This window comes from Gorilla gorilla, chromosome 9 (assembly GCF_029281585.2).
Source record: "Gorilla gorilla gorilla isolate KB3781 chromosome 9, NHGRI_mGorGor1-v2.1_pri, whole genome shotgun sequence".
NCBI lineage: Eukaryota > Metazoa > Chordata > Mammalia > Primates > Hominidae > Gorilla > Gorilla gorilla.
In genome coordinates, this window is record NC_073233.2 from 17563622 (window position 1) to 17590797 (window position 27176).

At 42.1% G+C, this 27176-nt stretch overlaps 1 pseudogene; it reads right to left on the bottom strand.

Annotated features, from left to right (window-relative positions):
- Positions 1 to 11718: 11718 nt before the first annotated feature.
- LOC101138148 (non-histone chromosomal protein HMG-14-like) lies at positions 11719 to 12374 on the bottom strand (annotated as a pseudogene).
- Between the last annotated feature and the right edge of the window lie 14802 nt (positions 12375 to 27176).

Genomic DNA, 27176 nt, shown 5'->3' on the forward strand with positions numbered 1-27176 from the left:
AAAGCTGTCATGATCATCGCAGTCTTACTGGTTGAGGTTTTGTTGAATTGACATCCAATATGAGAAGATGCCTTAGTCAGCAATCATTTGGTTCCCAAGAAGAGAAACCATCTAAACTCCCCTTAAGTGAAGAGATGGAGGGGAATTTCCAGACACCCAATTGTAGAAGAATTACAACTGGGCTTCACAGAGACTGAAGGGCATTGGGTGACTTCTTTCTCTTTGTCTGGTGCCATGTGCCTGCCTCTGCTCCAGTCTTCTCTTGGTAGACCAGTTCCTCCTCTAGGGCCTGTAGTTAACCTCCCCAAACTCAGCTACTGTGAGGTTCTGCCTGGTATGGGCACCAGTCTGGCCCTGGCTTCTCTTAACCTATAGCTATGATACTCAACACCACAGAACTGTCTCTGTGAGTGAAGAACCAGCTTGGGTGAGGTGTCCACCCTTAGTATGATCACGTGTGTGTGCTGAGTAGGATCCCATGTTACTGAGAACTGAGATCATTGTGGTGGGTCCTGGGGAGAAGGTTCTCTGAGGGGTAGCCTAGTACTCTGTGATGGAGCTAAGTCATCTGTTTCAATGTTTCATTTCACAAAGAAGTAAAATGAATAATGGAGTTGAAATGACCAGTAAAGGTCACACAGGGAATTAATGGCAATGCTGTGACTTGAATTCAGTCCTCCCAGTGTATAACAGAGGCATCACTGCAGCCCTTCTCTGGTTCAGATGCAGAGGAGTATTGATGCTTGGTGGATGTGCTCTGTAGTGGAGACGTGGAAATCAAAACAGCATAACTCTATAGCCAGGCTGGATGTGCCAGGTATGTCTTCTAAAGGCCGGGAGTTACTGTAGGTGGGCAAGGGCTGCCTGCCATGAGTGGAACACTGATGCAATTCTGGGGTCCCACTCTGAAGCCTGCAGGCTAGGTGAGGAGACACCAGATGGATTTGCACAGCAATCTGGGGGACATTCCTGGGGCTGATTTAATGCCTCTCCCAGGGCTCACTAGAACTGGGCAGACCATTCCTACAGTGTTTATCAGCCACAAGGAGGCCTCCCCGGGACACATCTCGGATGTCTTCTGTTGCCTCCCAACTTTCCACCTCCATATATGGTGACAGAAAGCATGTGCCATACCCTGTATCCACACCCTCCCAACTGCACCAGAAAAGGGAATGTTTATTTTTAGAAACGGGGCAGGCTCTGGGGATGTACCGGAGAGCAAACAGACAGTGTTTCTGCCCCGAAGGGGCTTATGGCCTAGAGCAGAGGGCAGACAGAACCACACTATGCTATGTGCTGTGAAAGAAAGGGGCAGGAAGCTATAAGCACACCTGGGGGATCCCTGACCTGGCTCAGGGAGGGCCTACCAGGATGACCTCCCTGAGGAAGTGCTTGGGCTGAGAACTGAAGGATGGGTTATTACAATAACTAATATTTTTGAGCACACACTAAGTGCTCTGTGAATGCTGAATTATTTATTCCTCTAGCTAAAGGTTCTGTTATTGCCTCCATTTCACAGATGAGGAGACTGAGATACAGTTAGCTTTTGCCAATTGTCTAAGACTACACAGTTAAAAAAAAAAAAAAGAGGAGGGTACTATACAGCTGGAGACTCAAAGCCTGTCAGTCTGACTGCAGTGTCTGCATTAGTAACCACTAAACCGCAGCAGCTGTTAAGTAGGCAAGGGTGTGAAAATGACAGAAGAGAGGCTCAGAGAACGCACTGAGAGAAGGCCAGACTGGTGGAACCCAGCAAGTGAGGTGCAGCCAGGGGCAATACAAGGCCTGGGGCCTTGCAGGGCCTTGAAGAGCCTTGTAGGGGCTTGTGGACCACATTAAAATTTGAGTTTTTATTCTGACTGAAATAGGTAGGAAGACACAGAAGGAATTTAAGGACAGGAAATACATAATGAGAATTGTATTTTTAAAAGACTATTCTGTTCTATTTGTGGAATGGTGAACAGATTGGAAGGGGGTAGGAGAAGATGCCAGCAGACAAATTTAGAGGCCACTACAGGGGCCCAGAGAAGGGGCAATGGCAGTCTGAGGGTGGGGAGGCAGCAGCGGAGAAGCAGAGAAGTGGGAAGGAGAACTGGTGAGTTCTTTAAGAGGGTGGATTGACAGTCTTTTGTAATATGGGGGCTGCAGGAGAGGGAGGTGCTGAGAAGACTCCTTGGATTCTGAGTTGTACATCTAGATGGAGACTGGTGCCATTCACTGACATAGAAGGCACTGGAAGGATGGACTTATTTTCTGTACTTGTCCACACTTTTATGTATGTGTGACTCTCAAATTCTAAGGATAATTTTAATTTGAGGATGTTTAAGAATAGTAATGTGTAAGAGGTGGTTTGATGGCTCTGGGAAATGAGAAAATGGCAGCCTGGTATTTTCTGTCACTTATGGATCTGCACTGTTACTAAAAAACATGACTTAGCGGGTGGAGCTGGACACACCTCACCCCCAAGTGGACCACAGGGAATGAGGTTCTTAGGCAGCCTTTCTGAAGGCGAGGCCTCAGCCCTGGCTTTCCAAGTTCACTTGGCAGGACATTCAGAAAATTTTTACTACTTGCTAGAATTCCACATTCCCCAAACCCAGGTTCTCTGAGGGAGGCCTAAGTATGGAGGAACATCCATGTAATCATATGTAGCAGGCATGAAGCAGGAGAACAGAAAAGTACCAGGGAAGCTGTGAAAAGTTTCTACTCCAGCCTTTGTAACTGGGAAAAAATTTAGAAACAGAGGACTAGGAAAAAGCCACCAAATAAATGAACTTCGAGTAACAGGGAGAATCATTCACCTCCTACCCACCTAAAAACCCCTCTTCCAGTGTAGGATATCCACACTCATCACAGGCAGGTTGAAGCAGACTATACTGGATCCTGTCATATACGTCCAGATCCCCCTTTTGGGAATGAGGCACTCATTCCTCCAGCAGCTGGTAGTAGTGGCTGCTGACAGCTCACAGCTGAGGCTCCTTTGGAAATTGCCCTCTATCTCCCAAGATCATGCACTCTTCCCCGAGGCAGACTTGCCTTCATTACAGACAACCCTGAAAGCCATCCCAGCTCCATACAGAATCCTGTTGCAACTGCCTCTCAGCTCACCTTCTCCCTCTGCCCCACCCCGCTTCCTTCACTCCCAAGAACCACACCCCAGTAAATCTCCTGCATGTACATCTCCATCTCATAGTCTGTTTCCTGGGACATTTGACCTAAGACACTGTGCTGGCTTTGTAACATGTCAGTTTGGCTTGCTGACATGCAAGGATTCCCTTTGCATGTGTTTCTGGTTAAGGTGGGTGAACTAGGAGATCCTCTAAGGATTTTTCGGGGGCAAAAGGGAGGCAGTAGCCATCATGTAGCACATGTACACTGTTGTTAACCTGCTGACTCACCTCCTTGGTGAAGCAATAGCTGGGCCAGGTGTGAGTGTTTAGCTCAGGGTTGAGGGTCTGGTCTATGTAGGAGTTCTTCACCAAGGTCAGAGGCAACAAGAATAGTAGGTTCCAGCCTGTCCTTGTGAGGTCCCAGCTTGTGCCTGTGGGGTTCCAGCCTGTTCATAATCCTCCCTTCCTGATGCCTGCCCTGTGGTCTTTAAGCTCCACCATCAGACACAGAGACAGCCTTACATGGACTATTTAACCAGCTCCCACAATGCATAGGTCAATTACCTGTAAAAGGTCCCTTAATCTATCTCTCTCTCTCTCTCACTACCCCTCCCCCTTTTGTCTATCTCTCCTACTAGTTCAGCTTCTCTGGTCCAACTCTGACTGACATAGACACATTCTAATCAAGGAAAAGCTAAAATTCCTGCACAAACTAGTGCAGTAGCTAATAGGGTCAGGTTTAGTGAGAACAACAGGAGCTTAGCTGACAAAGTCTGCTCTTTGAAGAAAGAAATATGAGCAGTAAGTATGACCACCCTGGTGCCAGGATGTGGAAGACCAGGTTATCCCGGCCCAGAAAGGAAGGTGAAACAAATGGGAAGGCATCAAACAATGGAGCTGGACAATATTAGATGAGATCCTGCCCAGCCACTCCTGATTTAAGGCTGCACCAGTGTCTAATATGGAGGGGCTGGTGCTTAAATCCTTACCTCTCATCTGCCGCAGTGTTAACACTGAACTCTGGATATATAAGCGCATATAAAATAATACACAAGTTCATTCCATAGTTTGCCTCCGTTCTCAGCGCCTCCTTTTGTGTTCCATCAAAGGCCCTGAGTTTAACTGTCCCTCCCACCCCCCCAGCTAACTGGGGCACTGCCCAGGTGCAGTCGATCAGGGGAGCCTCCTCCTGCACAGATTCAGGTGTGAGCTGAGGCTTTTCCTGAGGGGTTTTTGCCTTTTCAAGAGCATCTGTTTTCTAGTCATGCTTGCCCCTCTTCTTTCAGGAAATAGTTACTGTACTTTTTAGCTTTTGAGCATGACTGAATGCTGCCCCTCAGGGTTTCCTGGGTTGGGAGTGATTTTCCCAACATGGAAGGATGAGGGATAATCTAGGCATAAGGAGGGGAAGCAGAAACAGAAGGTTTCCAGCTGAGTAATGAGAGAGGGAAAAAGAATAATAGCCTCAAAGGAGAATGGGAGGAAGAGGGTTTATTAGCCACTATTTGAAAACACAGTGGTCCCAGAGCAGAATTCTTAATAGATTCAATGGTTTTTACACATATTTTACCTGCAAAGCTGGAGAAAGCATGTGAGAAAGGAATACAGAAACTCCTGAGGACAGCTTAACTTTCAATTCTGCTCTCCTTAGAAGATCCAGTCTCTCGTTCTTTAGCCCTTAGGGCCTTATCCAGGGATTCCTTGCCTCCTTCTTCACAAACCGTCCCTCCCTCAGAGGATCAGACTAAGTATAGTGGAGCCAGTTCTCTTGGGAAGGCTGTGCTGCTTGAAGGCTGCTCAGGAATGCTTCTGAAAGGGCTGAGAAATCCTTTCTTTTTCTGTCCAGCTCCCCCAACTATTAGCATATCTGCCCAATTTGGTAGGCTACAAAAGTACCCACCTCTCCCAAAAGATATTCACCTCCTAATCCCTGGAACCCGTGATTATTACTTTATATGGCTAAAAAGGGCCTTTGCAGATGTGATGGAGAATCTTGACGTGGAGAGATCGTGTGGATTATCCGGGTGGGCCCTGAGAGCAATCACATGATCCTTATTAGAAGGGGCAGGGGGAGATTTGACACTCACATAGAGAAGGCCACAGGAAGATGGTGCAGAGAGAGACACAAAGATGTAAACTTTGAAGATGGGAGTGATACGGCCACAAGCCAAGGAATGCCAGCAGCTGTTAGAAGCTGGAAGAGGAGACTCCAGGGGAGAGCAAGACCCTGCCAATACCTTAATTTCAGGGCCAGTGATATTGATTTCAGACTTCTGGGCTCTGAAACTGTGAAAGAATACATTTCTCTTGTCTTAAGACACCAAGTTTATGGCTTCTTTGTCACCCAGCCACAAGGACCTAATGTATAGACCCTTTGTGTGCTTCTGTGGAATGTCTCCTACATCAACCCTGGGAGAGTGGGGACCTCCAGAGAAACGGTGTGGGGAGGACAGTGTGCAGAGATATCAGTCCCTGAGCAGGTAGGTTTGCTGGTGGGAAGGAACTGAGTTTAGACCTAGAAAAGGACCACTGAGTGCAATGAGATAGGACGGCCCAAGGGCTGTTGATTTGAACACCCATGTGTTTATATTCTGGTGTGACTTCTGATCTGTTATTTCATTTTAGGCATGCTATTTAAACTTTTTGAGTTTCCTTCTCTGTAGAACAAGAAAAATAATATATACCTTATCAGCTATAGGAAGAATTTAATGGGATGAGGCAAGTTAAAAATAGTGTGCATAATTCTAGCACATTTAAATGCTAAGAAGGTGATTCCTACAAGAAAAGAAAAGGTATGGCAATTCAGGTATGGTTCTAGCAAGTCTAGCTTCTGGGAGGACAAATCCCTGTGGTCTGACTGCCAAATTGTACCTCAGTTCACAAGTTTGCTAGAGCTGCAGTCAGGGTCAAGATGGCGGCTGTGTGCATTGGAAACATGGTGTTCAGGACACAGGAAGTGGAATCAGGCTGAGGGAAGGAAGGTGGCAGGGACCAGGTAGATTCTAGGCAGCAGTCCTAGAGGGTCCCAGGGTAGCAGGCAGCAGGACTGGCTACATAATTTGCCAGGCTGCCTGCAAAATGAAAATGTGGGGCCTCTTACTGAAAAATAAGAATTTCAAGACAGCAATAGCAGAGCATTAAACCAAGCATGGAGCCTTTTTGAGCACAGCCCCTTCTGAACACAGGGTCTTGTGCAACGGCATAGATTGCAGGTTCATGAAACAAGTCCTTCAAGGTTTGAGACAATAGGGAATTCAGAATAAAGTCCAGCCCGAGAAAGGCAGAGTCCTGCTGAGTCCCAAGGCAGTGCCGCTTAGCCCCGATGTGCGTAGGAATCACTCGCCCCTCTATGTTAATACTATTACTGATAACAATAACAACACCAGTGATAGCATTACCTTAGTAGCCTGTATTTATTGAGCACAAATCATGTGCTAGAAGCAAAGCTAAGTATTTTACAATGCATTGTCTTTTTCTCCCTGGTTTGAAAAGAATTAATAATACCAACCTATGCCAGGTGATTGTCAGTGATCTTATTATATATTAACTTATTTAAAGGCATATAAACATTTTACTATTATTTTTCATGCATCATCTTGCTTGTGCCTTCCATCATCCCTATAGCTGGTACCAGCACATTATGCCGATTTGACAGATATGGAAACTGAAATTGAGAAAGGTTCAGTAACTTGCCTGTATCTGTCTGGGTCCAGAGTCCACGCTCTCAAGCTCTCAAGTAGTTGGTCCTCGTTATAAATAAACTGAAAGGGATTGAATGCTGGCTAACACTAAACAATTTACAACATGCTTTCATTCATGGTAACTCACTACAGCCACCTGTGGAGCATTGCTGGTATCCAGTTTATGGGTGAATAGATTGAGGCCTGGGGGTAAGAGAGCTGTCCAAGTTCACAGCCAGTAAGTGGGAGAAGCCAAGCCCGGGGGCTGGGGGCTCTGTGAGAACAACGTGCTGCCTCTTTTTCATTGGAGGGACAATGGAATGAGGTGTATGCAAGGATCTGCATCCAGCTCCTGAGTCTGATGAGTTCCGGCAGTGGCTCCAGGGAAAGGAGGAGTCCAGGAACAGAGCTGGTGGGGGAGGCGCTCCCAGGAGTGGCCTTCCCAACAGCAGGTGCTGCACTCCTGCTGCCACTGAGGAGTCACACGTTCCCTCTTCTGAAGGACTCTCCCCTGTTTCTGGTGAGCATTCCCCTTCCCCAGGCCAGACAGGCAGCTGAGCAACAAGGGCTGAGAGTTCAGACTCTCGGGTTCGAAGCCTGACTCTCTCTCTCACTGGAAAACTTTCCTCAGTTTCAGTCAAGTGGAATTAATAATAGTGCCCTTCTAACAGGCTTGTTATGAGGATGAAATGAATTAATCCACATATATCTCAGAGAAGAGTGCTCATCTCAGAAGGTGCACTTAAGCAATGTTGTGAGTAGGTGTCCTCTTCGTGCAGAGAGGTCTCATCCTGGGGTGCTGGTTGGGACCATAGCAGGTCCCCCTGAGCTGAGAGGCCAGCTTCCTTGTCTGAGCAACTGTCAGCCTTACCCTGCTTGGCTGGGCCCAGCCCTGGATCCCATCCTCTTCCTCATTTTCATTCTGCCAACATTTTGGCAGCAGCTGATTGTTGAGATTCTATGAGATTCTTTTTTATCCACATGGATTATATATAATCTTCAAAGAAAATGACACCAATTTTCTCTCCAAGTGTGATAGACTAGATCAGCTCCCATTGGGGTAAGGAGGTCTCAGTTCTGGTCCTAGCATTACTATTTGTTAGCTGTGTGATTTTGAGGATAGCATCAAAATTCTCTGGGCCATGGTTCTCTTGCTAAACAAGGAAGGAGTTGGATTTAATTTTTTTTTTTTTTTTTTTGAGATGGAGTCTCACTTTGTCGCCCAGGCTGGAGTGCACTGGCACGATCTCGGCTCACTGCAACCTCTGCCTCCAGGGTTCAAGTGATTCTCCTGCCTCAGCCTCGCGAGTAAGTAGGACTACAGGCATGCGTCACTGCGCCTGGCTAATTTTTTGTATTTTTAGTAGAGACAGGGTTTCACCATATTGGCCAGGCTGGTCTAGAACTCCTGACTTCATGATCCACCCACCTTGGCTTCCCAAAGTGCTGGGATTACAGGCATGAGCCATTGCACTTGACTGAATTTAATTTTTGAAAAGTGCCCTGAGCCACCACTCCATGCCAGATAATGTATGGGGTGGGGTGTGGGGGCGGGGCAGGGGCACCAGGGGATGTAAAAACAAAGGTTCCAAGCCCCCCCTCAAAGAGCTCCACTCTGGGGCAGAGGAACACCATGGTGAAAGGACACATCATCCGCTAGCTATGTTTGACTCTGACACTCTAGAATTATCCCTATTGTCACCCTTGACTCCCACCAATGCTGTCATGCTTAACAGTGAACAAATATGTCTGTTGCTAGTCTTTGCTCTTTCACTAGGTATCTGTTCTGTCTAAAGAAAAATTTCATTAGACAATCCGAGTTCTGAACCATTGGTTTAGCATAAAATGTGTCCCCCTAAAAAGGTCCTCTCACTGGTCAAAGTCCAAGGTTATGATAATGGCTTACAAAGTTCAGAGTCAGATATTAGATGTGGCCCTGAGTTTCTCGGGGTTGGTAATAGAAGAGACATTCTCCCAGCTCACCTATACCCTTTTCCAGGAGGCCTCTCCCTGATATTTCAAATCAGCAGGCCTGGAGGCTTCTGTCTCAGTAATTCAACAACTACAGCAGCTGGTTCTTTTCCCTTAAGATTTAATACTTGTCATTTATCTATGTCAAAACTGTAAAGGAGCAAGTTTCCAAAGACAGATTTATTATGTGTGCTGAGTGTCTCAGGTGCAGCAGTGCATATAGATGGGTTGAATTCCATATTTTCCCTGAGTTTTTGATCTATAAAAATAGCCACTTTTACTTTGCATTCAGACAAGCAAGAAATATACAGTCTTGAGCTGTGAGTCACCACAGGGCACTCACAGACAGTGACATTATTGTGAGACTGGGCTCTAGCCATTGGATTCAGGATCAGCTGCCTAGCTTGCACATGGGTTGGCTTAGGCAAGGAGCAAGTTGTAACCAGAGCTAGCTACATAATTTTTGAGGCTCAGTGCAAAATGAAAATGTGGAGCCTCAAGGTTAAAAAGCAAGAAAAAAAGTGCTCTTATAGATAAAGCTTTTTTCTTTCTTCTGCAGTCTCTCTCCCAGCTTGTCATGGTGTTTTTCATTTGTTATTTAATGTCATTCTAAGAAAAATTAAAGTTTTCAATTATTAGCATGAATTTTAATTTATCTTTACATTGTGCAAGGCAAATATAAACGCAAATATAAAAGCACTTAATGTGTATGTGGAATTACTGAACTTATACAGTTTGCATTTTGTAGCCCCTCCTCAAAAGGTGCCTTGAGCTGTCCAGAAGAGACAAACCGAAGCCCTGCGCTGGAAGGGAGGAAAAGAGAGAGGACTCCCTCCCCCCAGCAAGGTATGTTGCTGGCTGTAGCTGCCTGAGGGAGGGCTCCAGGTGTGGGGACACTTGCAGGGGAGTGTGGAGCCTCATAAGTGCCCCGGACCTCTGCCCCTTGATGGAAGAGGCATGCACACTCTTCCTGCTTGTGCCAAGGAACCCTGCCCGAGGCAGCCAGAGGCAACTGGGGCTGTGGGTCTGAAGAAATTAAGCCAGGCATCTTTCCTTTCCATGGGCTCTCACCCCTCCAAGCCATGGCAGTTGGCTTCCCTGGATTTTTGAACCTGTGTGCTGGGATGTGCTTGCTACCTGGATTGGGTAGGTGAGATTTAATCCCCTGGAGATGGGGCCTCTGGCTAGCCATCCAGCAGGTGTGTAGGGGTGCTGCCAAGCCTCACTACCAAGACTGTGGGTATGTGCTGGGGCCCCGACTCTCCCTGTGTCCTGTCTGGGGTGGAGAGCAGCCACAGTTGTGCAGTGGGGCCTGGGGGAGAGAGAGGCCCCACAGCCCCCACGGACAACCATCCTGGAAAGGTGGGAGGAGGTAGGACCACAAGTAAGCTGAGGTCCTAAGCCCCTGTGAGTGCCCCATTGTCCCATCAGACCTCACAAAACACAAATTCAGAAATACAAGTCTTAAGAATTTCAAGATGGCAACCACAGAGCATTAAACCTCCTGAGGCGGGAGCCCAGTATGTGGCCTCTGCCCCTGAGGCTGCCCTGGCTGTAACCCTAGATCCACAGCATGGCTTGGGACTGACACTACCCTAGTTAGTAATCCTTGGAGCTCTGACCCTTTCAGGACCTCCCCAGTGCGTTCGGGACCAGCAGGCCAGTGCGTTTCAGGGCTGTGACAAAGAGGGGAACAAGGAACAAATGTTGGAGACAGAGGCAGAAACCCTGGACCCTAGTCCTGCTTCTGCATGACCCTACCATCTGTATTACCTTGATAAAGTCATTCCACTTTCCTACATTTACCTTTTACCACAGGGTAAAGAGGATGGTGTCTACCTTTCTCCTTTGCCTCCCCAAGATATTAAACACAGAACGCTAAAGGAAATGTATGTGGGTGTCTCCAATCTTTAGAAAGCAGATGTCGTATAGTCACAAGGCTGAAGAGAAACTGGAAGCCAGCTGGGTCGATTGTTTACTCCAGACTTCAATTCCTCCTTCAACATTCCACTAAGAAATCGACCTGCCTCTGCTTGAATTTCCTTGTGACAGAGAGCTCACTACCTTTCAAGTCATCTCATTCAATGATTGGATAACTCCTACTGCTGTAAAGGGCCTAGAATAGTGTCTGGCACATATTAGGTATTCCATAAATATTTGGTTTTTTTTCTTTCATAATTGAGATTTTATTGCTTGCATTGAGGATCAGTACACAGACATTTCAATTTGTACACAATTCTTAACATACATACCAATAATCTAAAAAGCCATTATTGTAATTCCTTTTTAAAGTTGTTCCAGTGACTTTCCAGCTTAAAATTTGGAGGCAATTTTTCCTTAAGAGGCTATCAAATACCAGTATCTTCACATATTGATCAACTGTTACATAGTCCCACCAATTCAAAATTGAATTGCATATATACCACATACTCAAATTTTCAATCTTCCACAGCACATGAACAAAGTTATTAGGGAAACAGGGCTGCGACCAAAGATGGTACAGAGTGCACACAATTCTGACAGGGAGAGCCATGTTCAAGGGCTGGCTTTCTTTAGGAAAAAATTCTACTGAAAAACAACATGGCACTAGAAGTAATTTAAAATGTCCGAGACATAAATGCAGGACTGTGACTCTACGTTGCCATTCAGTATGCTTTATATTATAGCATATAAAAACTAACCCCCATCTATGGAATGTTAAGCTAACACCCAAGACAGTCAAAGCCTCCCATAATTCAATATCCCGCGCTATCTTCTGGTTGTAGCAAAAAATAAACAACCAGCAAATGACTTTACTTCTTAAAAAGCATATACTTAAAAAATGGGATGAGGTGGGATTCCTTCAAAAACGTTTCTAGAGCTACTAAAATACTTGCATTTACAAAATAGTTGATAAAAATACTCTTCTGGATTGTACAAGAAGGGAGACGGGGACCGCTAAGACAGGGTACATGCTATTAATCAGACTTGGCTTCTTTCTCTCTGGCTTCATCAGAGGCTGGGCTCTCCCCGATTTTAGTTTCTCCATTTTCTGCAGATAAATGTTCTTTAGTTTCTCGGTTAGCCACTTGGCCTGTTTTCTCTTTGCTCCCCTTTTCCCTTTTTCCCTTTTGTTTACACTTTTTTTGTCTGAAGATGTATCCTTTCCTGATGCCTTTTAGGCTTCATTTCCCCTTTTGCAGGAGCGGATTTAGCTGAAAACCGCACCGATCCCCTCTTGGGCTCTTCCTTGGCTGCCCCTTCGGCGCAACTGCCCTTCCTCTTGGGCTTCGGCAGTGGGAAGAGCGCGAGCCGGGTGCTTTTGAGCTGCAGTGCGCGGAGAGGCTTCGTGAGGCTGGGCTCAATATTCGTTAATGATCAAACAATTATTTACGCTGACAGCCCACATCTCCCTTTCCGTAGTTTCCATCTGAAGACTTAGCTCTCCCTTCTGGTGCAGAGCAGGAAAGCCTCATCTGTCTTCCGTGAGGTTCAAGAAATTCAAGAGGCTGCTCCTCCTGGGGCCTCTGTCGGTATCCTCCGTGTTGCTCCTAGTTAAACTCTTATTCCTCAGGTAAGATGGTGCTGAGTCTACTCACCATCGGACTGTGGTGTCTAGTATTGGACACCACATCCCTGATGTGCCCTGACACCTCAGTTCTCTCCCACATAGAACCTAGTGGGCACTGTGTCCCGGCATCTATCTGAAGAACTGCTCAAGACGCTTTGTGGGAGGTCTTGCTCCTCCTCACCCCCTCCAGGCTTGACATGCCTCCCCCCCCCACCACCACCCCGTACCCTTCCCAGCATACTTCCAGTCAGGCAGCAATCAGCTTGCAACTGAGAGGGATCAGCTGTGGTGACTGAGGCTGGCTTGCTCTTGCAGTCCCAGGAACACAGAGATTCGTGCTGAAGAACCAAATGGTTTCTACAGTACAAGCAGGCGCCAGGGACTCCGCAGGGGGCATCACTGGCAGCTTCTAATTGATGAGCAGTCCAGCTCTGAAGCTGTGAGCTCTAAAGCCGGATACCTCCTCCAGGTGACTCTGATCTTCCTCTCCCAGCTGAATAGAGTGAACTTCAGTGTTTCTGGCCTCCAGTTCCTGAACTCTGCTTCTTCCAAGGTAGGTAAGGCAATTTTGTTCCTCTGCTGGAAGAGTAATTTCAGGCCTCCCTGTGCCACATGCTGGTCCTTTTGCCTGGAATGCTCTTCCTGTCTTCTCTGCTTTCTCCTTCAAGTTTTAGCTTAGGCATCGCCTTCTCCGGGAAGCTCTTCCTGACCCCCATTCCTACCCACAGTGAGTCACTTGCTCTCTGTTCCTCACTTCCACGATGTTTCCTCCTGTCTCCATCATTCTACTCATTAGCCCAGGTGGCAATTATTTGTTGTGGTGTTTGTTGTAGACAAAGACGGTCTTGTTTTTTTGGTTTTGGCATTTGGCTACTAAATGTGTTTTTGATAAATGAATAAATATAATAACACCACAATAGCAGCTAAAAATTATTTATTGACAATTCACTATGCAAATGCACATGCATTTTCTTAAGTATTCCAATAACATGGTGCCATGGTTATTATCTCAGTTTTACAGATGTAGAAACAGGCTCACATGAATTATGTAACTTGTTCAAGGCCATAATAACAGTTTGTGGTGAGTCTGGGACTTAAACCTAGGTCTTTTAAAAAAATTATTATTCCAAAGTCTTATTTTAAACTTTGTAATATGAATGTTTATCCCAAAGATTTTAAGCACTCCTGAATGTTATCTCTTGTATTTAAGAAGATAGGTAGTTCTCAGAAAAAATCAATTGCTTAGAATGCCTTTTGCATAGAACTGCTGCTAATATTTCTTTTTGCCAGTAATAGAACTTAGACTCAGGCAGTGCAACGTAGTGGTTAAGAACTCAGACTTTGGAGTCTGCCAGACCTGAGCTCAAATGCTAGCCCTGATACTAGAATCTTGTGTAAATTACCATAACTTGCCCAAATCATAGTTTGCTTATACAGTATCTAAAAAGGGGCTAAACTATGTTGGAGAAATGAAACTCTTATTTACAGATGCCATGATTGTGTGCTTATAAAATCTAAAATAATCTACAAACTATGGTAGGCTGAAAAATGCACCTCCAACCCCACCTCCCACTCAGGATATCAGGTCCTAATTTCTGGAAACTATAGATGTTACCTTATTTGAAAAAAAGCTTCTTGGCAAATGTAGTGCCAAACCCCCGATTTGCCTCAGTAGGGAAAGCACCAGGTTCACAAGGCCAAAGAAGAAACCCAGATGTGGGGTTTTATTAGGAGCTCACACACAGGGAAGAGAGTCCAGTGGCAGTGGGCTGGGCAGGAGACCTGCCTTACCTACAGCAATGGTCCAGTGGCGGTGGGCAGGACAGCATAACCACATGGCCTAGTGGCAGTGACCTGGGCAGGAGAACCACAACTTCCTTTCTAACTGTAATAAAATTAGAAAAATTTGCCAATGTTACAAAATAAAGTCCAGAAATAGACTCATATATCTAATTACCTGATTTGTGATTAAGGTAGTGCATAGGAAAGAAGGCATAGTTTGTTTATTAAATGTTGCGCCATCATGCGCTTTATACAGCATTTTCACTTAACAGCTCCCTCTAATGACCTCCACCTGGCAATCTTTATTTAACCCAAAACTCAAGGCCTCAGTCCCCTGTACAGATCAGCCTGTGTCCCACAGGACTGGCCAGGGGGCTCTCATGTTTGTGATAGAAAAGGAATGAATCTCCAAGTTGGCCACTACTGGAATCCCTAGCTCAGCACAAACATTCAGGTGCACCTGCCATACAGGGTCATTCTAAGAGTATGTTTAAATCATTGCTATTAGGTGCATTTACCCTATAGCAGATGTAATTAAGTTAGAGATCTTGTGTTGGGGAGATGATCCTGGATTATTTGGGTGGGGCATAAAGACCATCACATGTGTCCTTACGTGAAGGAGGCTGAAGTTGGTCATACACAGACAGAAGAGAAGGCCATGTGAAGATGGAGGCAGAGATTGGAATGATGTGGCCACAAGGAATGCTGGAGCCACCAGAAACTGGAAGAGGCAAGAAACAGATTCTCCTCCAGAGCATCTGGAAGGAGAATGGCGCTGCTGACACCTTGATTGTAGCCAAGATTTTGGACTTCTGGCCTCTAGAGCTATGAGAGAATAAATTTCTATTGCTTTAAGCCACTAAATTTGTGCTAATTTATTGCAGGAGGCTTAGACAATTAATACACAAACTATTAGAATTAATAAATGTAATTAGTAAAGTTGTTGGATACAAGGTCAATATGCAAAAATCAACTGTATTTCTATCAGCAACTAACAAATAAAAATTAAAATGTTATATTTATAATAGCATCAATAAACATCAAATTCCTAGGATTAAATATAATAAACGATGTACAACTTCAAAATATTATTGAGAGAAATTAAAAATGACTTCAACAAATAAAAAGATATATTATGTTCATGAATTGGAAACTCAACATTGTAAGATGTCATTTCTTCCCAAATTAATATATTGATTCGATATAATCTCAGTAAAATTCTGACAGATTTTTTTTGCAAAAGTTGATAAGCTGATTAACAAGTCCCATTATACATTTGTAGTGATTTAGACAATATAGAACTGTCATGAAGTTAGAAAAACTTACCAATGGTACAAAATAAAGTCCAAAAATAGACTCATATTACTTGATTTGTGATTAAGGCAGTGCATGGGAAAGAAGGCATAGTTTGTTTATTACATGTTGCTCCACCGATTATATGAAAAATATATTTTTACTTTCCTATTTCATACCAAATACAAAATCAAAAACAGATGGATAGCAGCTCTAAATGTAAAAGATAATAAAGTTGTAGAAGAATACATAGGATAACATTTTCATGATCCTTGAGTAAGCAAAGCCCACTTATTTAAAAGGACACAAAAACTGCTAACCAGAAAAAGAAAAATACAAGGACAAACTATACTTTGATTTTTCAAGAGACATCAATAAGAGGGTAAAAATGTAATGCAAAAATGAAAAGATATTTTCAACACATATATCCCACAAAGGTCTTGTATCCAGAATATATGAAGAACTCTTACAAATCAGTTAGAAAAAGATAACCTAGTAGAAAAATGGGCAGAAGGCTTGAGTAGACATTTCTCAAAGAAAACATCCATGTGGAAAAATAAATAAGCAAATAAAATAAAGCCAACCACGTGAAAAGGTACCTGACTTCATTAATCATCAAGGGAATGCAAATGAACGTCACGATGTACCATTGTACACTCACTGGAAGGCTACAAAGGAAAAAGGAAGTTTCAAAGGCTGGTGAGAATGTGGGGCAAAGTGAACGCTTCTATACTACTGGTGGAAATATAAATTTGTACACTTCTTTTGGTAAAGTGTCAGCATTTAATAAAGCTGAACATATGCGTGTCTTACTCTCCAGCTATTTCATTTCTAGTTATATACCCAATAGAAATGCACTGAAGTAATCACCAAAACAATATTTCCTAGGATGATCATAGAAGAACTATTCGTAATAGTAAAAATAAAATGGGATATTACCCATATGTCCAAAAACAGTAGACTGAATAAATTTTGTCTTATTCACATAATGGAATACCATACAGAAATAAGCAAAAATGGTCTATAGTCATGTGACAATGTGAATGAATCTCAGATGACATAATGTTGAGTGAAAAAGGCCAGACCCGAAACAGTACCTATTTGTTATTCTATTTGTATAGAGAACAGAAATGGACAAAACTAATCCATGCTGCTAGATATTAGGACAATGGTCACCCTTGCATAGGCATGGTAACTGGAAGGGAACCCAAATAGGGACCTCAGAGTGCTTGCCATGTTCTATTTCTTGATCTCAGTGCTGGTTACATGTGTGTTTAGTTCGTGAATATTCATTGGGGCCAACATCTATGTGCCCTAGAAAAGTAAGTTATGCTTCAATAAAAAGTTAATAAAAACTTACCCTATATTCTATGGTGTTATGATGTGGATTAAGAAAAGTAATTTCTTAGCACAGGTCCTGGCACTTAGCAAATATTAAAAGTGACAACTATTTTTATTTTTGCTGTAAAACATGAGCTATTTTCTGATGATTATCTGCTACAGCTAATGCTACCAGCTTCATTTTTAAGTTGCTTGATGTTAGTCTGACAAATGAAGGCCTGTCCAATCATGACTCTGCTGCAGTGACTTTGAAATTTGTTAAAATTTGTATAGCAGTGTTAAGCATCATGAGATTTGTAAGCTGAACCCTGGTGAACCGAAATGTCTGTTAACATGAAATTATTGCTCTCCATTTTGAATATTTTTCTAAAGCAGTTTTGGCAAGTGACACCAAGAGCCATGAAAGGGCCATGACTAAGGTTTTCCAGAATCACCTCTGACATGGATTTGACATACAGGTTTGTTGTCTAAGTGAGATTCAGAAATGGCTTCAGACAGGACTTTTGCAGATACCAGTGAGTTTGAGGCGTGTTAGAAATGCAAAATGTCCATGTTACCTGGCCTCTCAGCACATACTGGTCCCATTTGCACTCTGTACAAAGTTTCTTATTGTCTCTCTAACGTTATAATGATCCTAAGGCCAAATTCTCAGATAGATGCAGATGTAATCCACGTTGAGCATTGCAGTTTATTTGCTCATACTCTTTCTTATTGCAGAAAGTCTCAAAGTGGTTTACAACTGCTATTTAAGCCATATTTAGGGACATCTGCTAGGCTGTGACCTCCCTCCTCTAAGAACTGTCTCTCTCAATTACAGTGGGGGGCCTGGAAATCATGTTTACACCTTATTAACCCTCCCTCCATAGCAGAACAGAACTGGTGGAGATGGCTGACCCAAGATGGGCCAATTGCAGTCTTTCTCCTGAGATTTTGAAGTTAGTACCTGGAGATAGCAGTCCCTTTCCACTAATTGGCTTGACTGAGACCTATTTTCACAGAGAAGAAAAGAAAGCTGGTTTATGGAGGAAGATAGAATGAAACAGATACGTAGGAGAAAGCAGAGAGAATACTTGAGGAAGAGAAAGGTAAGAGACTAGGAGAGGGAATGCTTTGGTTTCCTATATTTTTCTCAGTCCTGGTTTTTGTTCCTCCTCTGATCCAACTATACTTCCTCTCCTGTGGCCATGAAATAACCCCATGATATTACAGTGACTCCTCTCATTATGTTTAGTTTAAGCAAGCTCAGGTAGGCTGCCCACAGTCTCCAACTAACGTAGAACATGTTGCCACAAGATAAAGTCACATTTAAAATGTGTTGACAAATGGAAAATGAGAACTGAAGGCTAGGATGGTGTCTGGGGAGAGAGATGATACCAGTGGAAGCCACAAGGCCCAGTGAATTTGCTGCTAGCAGCCAGCATATCTGGCTTTCAGTTTTCTAGTGGCCAATGCCAAGGAGCAGGACTCCCCAGGGATCAGTGGTTCTCAACCCTGACTGTATGTTAGGGACACTGGTGAGCTTCTGAAAAATACTTCCAGGCCCTACTCAAAGAGACAGTGATTTAATTGGTCTAGGCTGGCATCTGTATGTTATAAAAGCTTACTAGTGATTCTAAAGTGTGGCCAGAGTGAAGAGCCACCAAGTTATACTATTCACAATATGTAGAGATAAAAGTAAACAGATAAACCAAACAAAAACAACTCTTCAAGAGAAGCAAAGGAGTGGAACTGAGAGAGAAATTCCTCCTGTGAATTTTTGGCTGGAGGGCATGTGTGATACAATGAACAATGTCTTCAAAAATATCCCTATAGTAAATACTCAATTTTCCACAAATGGAAACTCATGGAATTATCCCTAGGTACCACTCAGGAAAAATCACCTCTACAGTCATGGGCCAAAGCATCCTTGCCACTTGGCTCCATCCTGGAATGTGTTTGAGAGGATTTAGAACAGATTCTTACGTAAGGACTCCAAAAATTAAAACAATTTCTTTTTCCATGAAGAGGGCCTATGGTTTTTGTATTAGTCCATTTTCACACTGCTGCAAAGAATGACCTTAGACTGGGTAATTTATAAAGAAAAGAGGCTTAATTGACTCACAGTTCTGCATGGCTGGGGAGGCCTCAGGAAACTTACAATCGTGGGGAAAGGTGAAGGGGAGGCAAGGCACGTCTTACATGGCAGCAGGAGAGAGAGAGAAAAAAGAGAGAGAGAGAGAGAGAACACAGCATAGGAGAAACTGCCCTCATGATCATGATCCAATCCCCTCCCACCAGGCCCCTCCTCTGATGTTGGGATTGCAACTAGAGATGAGATTTGGGTGGGGACACAGAGACAAACCATATCAGTTTTCATCTGATTCATCTGATTATCAGTGGTGGCTCTGAACCCTGTGAAGCTTAAGAACCACTGGAAGAGAAAAATTCATGGATTGCTTCTTTCTGACAATTTTCTAATCACACAGGAGTCTTTTAACTGCTCGATTGGGCTTCCAGGTGCCAGGGCTACCTGGCATGCAATGCAGCTTGCTGTACTGCTGACTTGAGCATGGAGCAGGTCTGCCTCACTGGTCAGCTGGCAGGCTCAGGATCAGCATTTACTTAGGAAAGTTGAGGAGCCTGGCAAGGACACAGACATAAATAGAAAGCAAAGAGGCAGGCCAAGATTTTCCTCAGGAAGCATTTGGATACACTCCAGTGCACAGACAAAAGGGTAATTGAGCCCCCAGTATTCTCCATCACAGCACGAACAGCAATAATTTGTGCTTGGAAAAAATTTAAAGCAGGTGGGCCAAATACCCAATTTGTTCACAAAATATTTTGGTAAACACCCATGGAATATTTAACCTTGAAAAATAGAGTTTCCTCGTGCCCTTTCCATGCTAAATTGTTTGCCAAATATACGACTATGTGACTTGAATTTGTGAACTTGTTTCTTAGGGTTATTGGCCACAAGTCAGTTTAATATTGGAGGCTGTCTACAAAAAAATAATGAGTTTGTTTTTAGAAGCACTTGATTTGTGGTCCTGTTTTACAACATTAATTAGATAGTAGGTACACTATCTATTAAGTTTAGTCTCAGCTCATGACACTATGGAATCTGTGAATAAGTGAATACCCTTCTTTCTATTTGTTATAACAAACGAGTAATATCCTGATAGCCTAATCACCTAAGAGATGCTAATTTAACAGAAGAAAGGCCAGAATAAATATCCATTTTATTTCTTTGGAAGATGCTATCTGAGCCATCAGAAGAATATCTTTATTGGGTAGGTCCTGGATCAGGTGTTGGCAAACCACAGTCTTCTGGCCACATCTGGCCAGTGGCATTTTTTTGTGTGGCCTGCAAGCTAAAAATGTTTTTTAAATATATTTAACAGATTGAAATAAATCAGAAGAAGAATAATATTTTTTGACATATAAAAATTGAAACCCTACAAGCCAGAAGAGATTAGGGGACTATATTCAACATTTTTAAAGAACAGAAAGTTCAACCAAGAATTACACACTTGGCCAGACTAAGCTTCATAAGTGAAGGAAAAATAAGATCTTTTTAATACAAGCAAATTCTGAGGGAATTTGCTACCATCAGACCTGCCTTATAAGAGCTCCTGAAAGAAGCACAAAATATGGAAAGTAAAGACTTATCAGCCACTACAAAGACACACTTAAGTACACAGACCAGTGACACTATAAAGCAATCACACAAACAAGTCAGAGTATAGACAGCAAACAATATGAATACAAAATCGAATACACACATATAAATACTAATCTTGAATGTAAAGGGCTAAATGCCCCAATTAAAAGGCACAAAGTGGCAAGCAGGGTAAAGAAGAAAAACCTAATGGTATGCTGTCTTCAAGAGACCTATCTTACACACAATGACACCCATAGGATCAAAATAAAGGAATGGTGAAAAATCTACCAAGCAAATGGAAAACACGAAAAAGCAGGGGTTGCAATCCTAATTTCAGACAAATCAGACTTTAAACCAACAAAGATCAAAAAGGAAAAAGAAGGGCATTACATAATGGTAAAGGGTTCAATTCAACAATAAGACCTAAATATCCTAAATATATATGCACCAAACACAGGAGCACCCAGATTCATAAAGCAAATTCTTAGAGACCTTCAAAGAAACTTAAACTCTCACACGATAGTAGTGGGAGATTTCAACATCCCATTGACAATATGAGAGAAATCATTGAGGCAGAAAATTAAAGATATTCAGGACTTGAACTCAACTAGTGGACCAAATGGATCTGATAGACATCTACAGAACTTTCCACTGAAAACCAGAAGAATATACATTCTTCCTATCTGCATGTGGTACATACTCTAAGGTTGACCACACAATTGGACATAAAACAATCTTCAGCAAATTAAAAAAACAAAACAGAAACTATACCATCCACACTCTTGGACCACAGTGCAATAAAAACAGAATTCAATATGAAGAAAATCACTCAAAACCTACATTTACATGGAAATTAAACAACTTGCTCCTGGATGACATTTGATCAAATAATAGAATTAAGGCAGAAATCAAGAAGTTCTTTGAAACTAATGAGAACAAAGATACAACATACTGGAATCTCTGGGACACAGCTAAGGCAGTGTTAAGAGGGAAATTTATAGCCCTAAATGCCCACATCAAAAAGTTAGAAAGATCTCAAATTCAAAACTAAAAGAATTAAAGAACCAAGAGCAATCAACCCCAAAGCTAGCAGAAGACTTGAAATAACTAAATCAGAGCTGAACTGAAGGAGATTGAGACATGAAAACCATTCAAAAGATCAACAAAATCAGGAGCTGTTTTTTGAAAAAATAAAAAAATAAATAGACTGCTGGCTACACTAATGAAAAAGAAGAGAGAAGATCCAAATAAGCACAATTAGAAATGACAAAGGAGATATTACCACTGACCCCACAGAAATACAAATAACCATCAGAGAATATTATGAACACCTCTGTGACACAAACTAGAAAATCTGGAAGAAATGAATAAATTCCTGGACACATACACCTTCCCAAGGCTGAACCAGGAAGAGATTGAATCTCTGAACAGACCAATAATGAGTTCTGAAATTCAATTGGCAATAAATAGCCTACCAACCAAAAAAAGCCCCGGACTAGACAAATTCACATCTGAATTCTACCAGATGTACAAAGAGCTGGTACAATTCCTACTGAAACTATTCAAAAAAGTTGAGGAGAAGAGACTCCTCCTCAACTCATTCTATAAAGCCAGAATCACCCTCATACCAAAACCTGGCAGAGACACAACAACAACAAAAAGAAAACTTCAGGTCAATATCCTCGATGAACACTGATTCAAAAATCCTCAACAAAATGCTAGCAAAACAAATCCAGCAGCACATGAAAAAGCTAATCTATCACAAACAAGTAGGCATCATTTCTGGGATACAAGGTAGGTTTAACATCTGCAAATTAGTAAACGTGATTCCTCACATAAAGAGAACTGAAGACAAAAACCACATGATCATCTCAGTAGATGCAGAAAAGCCTTTCAAAAAAATTCAATACCCCTCTTGTTAAAAACTCTTAACAAACTAGATATTGAAGGAAATACCTCATAATAAGAGCCATCTGTGAAAAACCCACAGCCAACATCATAGTGAATGAACAAAAGCTGGAAGCATTCCCCTTGAAAACAGGCACAAGACAAGAATTCCTTCTCTCACCACTCCTATTCAACATAGCATTGGAAGTTCTGGCCAGGGCAATCAGGCAAGAGAAAGAAATAAAGCACATCCAAATAGGAAGAGAGGAAGTCAAACTATCCCTGTTTGCAGACAATATGATTATAGAATCATAGTCTTGGCCCCCAAAGCTTAAGTTGACAACTTCAGCAAAATTTCAGGATACAAAATCACTAACATTCCTGTACGCCAACAACAGCTAAGCTGACAGTCAAATTAGAAATGCAATCCCATTCAAAACTGCCACAAAAAAAGGCTGGGCATGGTGGCTCATGCCTGTAATCCCAGCACTTTGGGAGACCAAAGTGGGTAGATCACCTGAGCTCAGTAGTTTGAGACCAGCCTGGGCAACATGGTGAAACCCTGTCTCTACAAAGAATACAAAAAATTAGCTGCGCATGGTGACATGTGCCTATGGTCCCAGCTACTCAGGAGGCTGAGGTGGGAGGATCGCTTTAGCCAGGGAGGCAGTGGTTGCAGTGAGCCAAGATTGTACCACTGCACTCCAGCCTGGGTGACATAGTAAGACTCCATCTCAAAAAAAAAAAAAAATGCCACAAAAAGAATAAAATACCTAGGAATACAACTACAAGGAGGTGAAAAATCTCTACAATGAGAATTACAAAACACTGCTCAAAGAAATTAGAAATGACACAAACAAATGGAAAAACATTCTATGCTTATGAATAGGAAGAATCAATATCATTAAAATGACCATATTTCCCAAAGCAATTTACAGATTCAATGCTATTCCAATCAAACCACCAATGACATTTTTCATAGAACTAGAAAAAACTATTCTAAAATTCATATGAAGCTAAAAAGAGCTCAAAGAGCCAACACAATCCTAAACAAAAAGAACAAAGCTCAAGGCATCATGCTACCCAACTTCAAACTATATTACAAGGCTATAGTAACCAAAATAGCATGGCACTGGTGCAAAAACAGACACATAGACCAATGGAACAGAATAGAGAGCCCAGAAATAAGATCGCACACCTACAACGAGCTGACATACATTTAGATGAAATATCCAAAAGTAATAGATAATAAAGGAAATGTTCTTAAAAATGGGAAATAACATTTTTGAATCATTTGGTTAATTATTTCAACAAATATTTATTGATAAATTACTATGTGCCTAAGATCATCATGACCAGGGTATTCATAATAGACTCAAAATAAAAAATCAGGCAATTGAGACCATCCTTGACCAGTTATGGGCACAAGAAATTTTGCTCAGATGTTTTAGTTACCTTGAGAACTTTGTTTTAATCAACTGTATGAAATGAGAGTTTATTACTAGGCCTCAATAAGAAAGTGGCCCAGGATCTACAAGGTCTGAATAATTGCCCCTCCTTTGTAAAGCTGTGAAAATTAAGTTTCCTGTATCTAAGTCACTAAATGCATGCCTCTTGTAATTATTTTCTGAATGCCCATTGCTAGTTGTTATGGCATGGATCAATTAGAAGGGCAGAAGTTTACAATAAGATCAAGAGTTACCAGTGGTTTCTCTCTTCCTTGAAGTTATTGTTTAACCACAAATGAGGTGAGTGTAAATCCTAGGATACAGCACAAGGTTGAAATGTATTTATTGTTTTTTTTTCTGATTTTCTTTTTTAAAAAATTTTATTATTATTATTATACTTTAAGTTTTAGGGTAAGTGTGCACAACATGCAGGTTTGTTACATATGTATACATGTGCCATGTTGGTGTGCTGCACTCATTAACTCGTCATTTAGAATTAGTTATATCTTCTAATGCTATCCCTCCCCCCTCCCCCAACCCCACAACAGTCCCCTGAGTGTGATGTTCCCCTTCCTGTGTCCATGTGTTCTCATTGTTCAATTCCCTCCTATGAGTGAGAACATGCGGTGTTTGGTTTTTTTGTCCTTGCGATAGTTTGCTGAGAATGATGGTTTCCAGTTTCATCCATGTCCCTGCAAAGGACATGAACTCGTCATTTTTTGTGGCTGCATAGTATTCCATGGTGTATATGTGCCACATTTTCTTAATCCAGTCTATCGTTGTTGGACATTTAGGTTGGTTCCAAGTCTTTGCTATTGTGAATAGTGCCGCTATAAACATACGTGTGCATGTGTCTTTATAGCAGCATGATTTATAATCCTTTGGGTATATACCCAGGAATGGGATGGCTGGGTCAAATGGTATTTCTAGTTCTAGATCCCTGAGGAATCGCCACACTGACTTCCACAATGGTTGAACTAGTTTACAGTCCCACCAACAGTGTAAAAGTGTTCCTATTTCTCCACATCCTCTCCAGCACCTGTTGTTTCCTGACTTTTTAATGATTCCCATTCTAACTGGTGTGAGATGGTATCTCATGGTGGTTTTGATTTGCATTTCTCTGATGGCCAGTGATGATGAGCATTTTTTCATGTGTCTTCTGGCTGCATAAATGTCTTCTTTTGAGAAGTGTCTGTTCATATCCTTCACTCACTTTTTGATGGGGTTGTTTGTTTTTTTCTTGTAAATTTCTTTGAGTTCATTGTAGATTCTGGATATTAGCCCTTTGTCAGATGAGTAGGTTGCAAAAATTTTCCCCCATTTTGTAGGTTGCCTGTTCACTCTGATGGTAGTTTCTTTTGCTGTGCAGAGGCTCTTTAGTTTAATTAGACCCCATTTGTCAATTTTAGCTTTTGTTGCCATTGCTTTTGGTGTTTTAGACATGAAGTCCTTGCCCATGCCTATGTCCTGAATGGTATTGCCTAGGTTTTCTTCTAGGGTTTCTATGGTTTTAGGTCTAACATGTAAGTCTTTAATCTATCTTGAATGAATTTTTGTATAAGGTGTAAGGAAGGGATCCAGTTTCAGCTTTCTACATATGGCTAGCCAGTTTTCCCAGCACCATTTATTAAATAGTGAATCCTTTCCCCATTGCTTGTTTTTGTCAGGTTTGTCAAAGATCAGATAGTTGTAGATATGTGGCATTATTTCTGAGGGCTCTGTTCTGTTCCATTGGTCAATATCTCTGTTTTGGTAGCAGTACCATGCTGTTTTGGTTACTGTAGCCTTGTAGTATAGTTTGAAGTCAGGTAGCGTGATGCTTCCAGCTTTGTTCTTTTGGCTTAGGATTGACTTGGTGATGCGGGATGTTTTTTGGTTCCATATGAACTTTAAAGTAGTTTTTTCCAATTCTGTGAAGAAAGTCATTGGTAGCTTGATGGGGATGGAGTTGAATCTATAAATTACCTTGGGCAGTATGGCCATTTTCACGATATTGATTCTTCCTACCCATGAGCATGGAATGTTCTTCCATTTGTTTGTATCCTCTTTTATTTCATTGAGCAGTGGTTTGTAGTTCTCCTTGAAGAGGTCCTTCACATCCCTTGCAAGTTGGATTCCTAGGTATTTTATTCTCTTTGAAGCAATTGGAAATGGGAGTTCACTCATGATTTGGCTCTCTGTTTGTCTGTTATCGGTGTATAAGAATGCTTGTGACTTTTGCACATTGATTTTGTATCCTGAGACTTTGCTGAAGTTGCTTATCAGCTTGAGGAGATTTTGGGCTGAGATGGTGGGGTTTTCTAGATATACAATCATGTCATCTGCAAACGGGGACAATTTGACTTCCTCTTTTCCCAATTGAATACCCTTTATTTCCTTCTCCTGCCTGATTGCCTTGGCCAGAACTTCCAACAGTATGTTGAATAGGAGTGGTGAGAGAGGGCATCCCTGTCTTGTGCCTGTTTTCAAAGGCAATGCTTCCAGTTTTTGCCCATTCAGTATGATATTGGCTGTGGGTTTGTCATAGATAGCTCTTATTATTTTGAGATACATCCCATCAATAACTAATTGATTGAGAGTTTTTAGCATGAAGCGTTGTTGAATTTTGTCAAAGGCCTTTTCTGCATCTATTGAGATAATCATGTGGTTTTTGTCTTTGGTTGTTTATATGCTGGATTACATTTATTGATTTGCGTATATTGAACCAGCCTTGCAACCCAGGGATGAAGCCCACTTGATCATGGTCGATAAGCTTTTTGATGTGCAGCTGGATTCGGTTTGCTAGTATTTTATTGAGGATTTTTGCATCAATGTTCATCAAGGATATTGGTCTAAAATTCTCTTTTTTTGTTGTGTATCTGCCAGGCTTTGGTATCAGGATGATGCTGGCCTCATAAAACGAATTATGGAGGATTCCCTCTTTTTCTATTGATTGGAATAGTTTCAGAAGGAATGGTACCAGCTCCTCTTTGTACCTCTGGTAGAATTCGGCTGTGAATCCATCTGGTCCTGGACTTTTTTTGGTTGGTAAGCTATTAATTATTGCTTCAATTTCAGAGCCTGTTATTGGTCTAGTCAGAGATTCAACTTCTTCCTGGTTTAGTCTTGGGAGGATGTATGTGTCGAGCAATTTATCCATTTCTTCTAGATTTTCTAGTTTATTTGCGTAGAGGTGTTTATAGTATTCTCTGATGGTAGTTTGTATTTCTGTGAGATTGGTGGTGATATCCCCTTTATCATTTTTTATTGTCTCTATTTGATTCTTCTCTCTTTTCTTCTTTATTAGTCTTGCTAGCGGTCTATCAATTTTGTTGATCTTTTCAAAAAACCGGCTCCTGGATTCATTAAATTTTTGAAGGGTTTTTTGTGTCTCTATTTCCTTCAGTTCTGCTCTGATCTTAGTTATTTCTTGCCTTCTGCTAGCTTTTGAATGTGTTTGCTCTTGCTTTTCTAGTTCTTTTAATTGTGATGTTA